Genomic DNA, 2,368 nt, shown 5'->3' with positions numbered 1-2,368 from the left:
AAAAGTACCTCTATCAGCTCTTCACAGCCCCGAAATATCTCTCACTGCTTTTCTATTTGGAAGCCACAGGGCTGGCAGCAAAGGCAACTCTCTCTCTCTCTCTCTCTCTTCTTCTGTAACCTTTGACCTTGAACTTAAGTGAAAATAGAAAAATGTTACATGTTTCTTTGTCTGCGTCCGGGGGTTCCATGCTTATGGTCAGTGTGAACAGAAAGGTATGAGCATAAAAGTCGTTCTGGCAGTGCAGTGGCCTGTAGTGTGAGCAAACACAACGTACAAAATTATTAGAAACTTACTCTGCCCATCTTAAAGGTGCCCGGTTTTCTTGTAAGCATACAAAAGTTCTGTTTACTTCCAGTGTCCCTCCTCAAGTCAATACATACTTTAAATCCTGCATTGTTTAAATTCATGTTGATTAGCCAGCAGTCTCCTCTTCTGCCTTTGGTGGCACATAGCTACTTTTCTTGGAGCATTAACATCACCAGTAGCTCATTGGCTCAATAAAGTGTGAAACCTAGGAATGTGTATCATGTCACCCATGTCACGCACCTGCATGTGATAAATAAAACGTGGACCCATTCATGACAAATTGCTCGATCGGTGAGAAAAACTCCACAGGGTACCTCTAAGTGTCTAAAGCTGCAGTTCCTCTAATGAGAACAAGATAACTCAGACTCAGTGAAATTTAACAGAAAACTAAAACTGCTTTTCTTTTCTTTTATTCAGTCATATATAAATCAAGGGTCTAATGATTTGGAGTGGCAAATTTGTGATATTAGGCTGTAGAAATGAAACTGACTTGACCTATTTTGTTCCACAATAGCTCTTAGAGGAGGCTTCTTTGCTCCATTCAAAACTGTTTGATGCTATTATACTCAACTGTGATGGTTGCACTCTGTTCATCCCACCTCTGCTCCTCCCGGCTCGTTGCCTAAATAATTTAGATATTGTGGCTTTGGTAATTTAACAAAGATGGCAGTGAGTGGTGAACCCAGCTTAAGCTTCAGAAAGTCCCTTCAGAAATCTATGGGTGATGTCACACACACAATGTTTTTCCACAGCCTGTGTGGCCGTCTGTATAATTTAATACTCTGAGCATGAGTATGACTTTGCAAAAGTCTTAGCATGGTGCACTCGAGTCGATAATCTCTCAGGGACCTGTGTATGTTTACAGTCCCTAAAGCCACAGTATATTGTCACTGAACAACGGGTCAATCCTTAACATGGTGAGCCTGAAGGAGGACTCAGGACCTTACCCAGAGAGAGGAGGAGGGAGAGAAAATGTACCTCCTATTCTAACCCACACAGCTCAGAAGACATTAGGCTTTGCAGATGTACTGTGTGTGCAGTGTTCACATGCGCGTGTGTGATCACCACCCACATGGATGAGCATCCATCATGATCCTTTACATGCTGGTCAGGTGTGCAGGCCACCCAAGTCTTCCGTCTGTCTCTATGTCTTTCACACACTCACACTTGTTTGTTCCTCTATCCCTGAAGGGACATCTCATTGCCATAATGCATTCCCTAGCCCCTTACCCTAACCTTAACCTAATTGTAACCCGAACCCTAAAACCAAGTCTTAACCCTCAAAAAGCAGTATCTACCTCAATTTTTGTCCCCACATTGACACGAGACCCCATTGTTTACAGTGCGAGTCTCCACCAGGATGTAAAAACATGAAACACAAACACACAGTTTCAGGAGAAGGTGTAATTTTATAAGCAGTTTGCTGAAATCAGTAGAACTGGTGCAAAGCCTGCTTTAAATCAAAGTGACTGACAGAGTGGATCAGTTTCACATCCAAATGACATCCTCTACTCCTCGATCCCTCTTGAGCCAGATGTGTATCATCACACTCCCTCCCCCCTCTCCCTCTTTCTCTCCCTCATTACACACATATTTTCCGTGCCTTTTCTTGGCTCATTGAGACTTCAGTGAGTCACCGTGGCATTCCTCCTCTGTGGGCCAGAGGCCCTGGTGTCTTCCCTTTGGTCTTGACGCTGCACGATGCAAAGACTAAACACAAAAATAGATTGGATCACAGTCCACTTCTTGTTACACTGTAGAGGCAGTAAGCGGCCGGGGGCTAAGAGATAATAAAAGCAAACATAAAGGTTGATAAGGTACAGTGTCAAATTTCATTCTATTGTGCATATGTCATGTGCACACATTTTTCAGTTCCAATAAACATTTAAATAGGCCTGCTCAAAAAGAAGACAACGTGCACCACATTTTCTGTGAGAATATGTTTTGAAGATGAAGATATATATATATATATATATATATATATATATATATATATATATATATATATATATATATTTAACATTTATTAGGGGTGAAAATATTTATATTCAATATTTTT

This window comes from Micropterus dolomieu, linkage group LG03, assembly GCF_021292245.1.
Source record: "Micropterus dolomieu isolate WLL.071019.BEF.003 ecotype Adirondacks linkage group LG03, ASM2129224v1, whole genome shotgun sequence".
NCBI classification, from domain to species: Eukaryota; Metazoa; Chordata; class Actinopteri; order Centrarchiformes; family Centrarchidae; genus Micropterus; species Micropterus dolomieu.
This window is presented reverse-complemented; position numbering follows the sequence as displayed.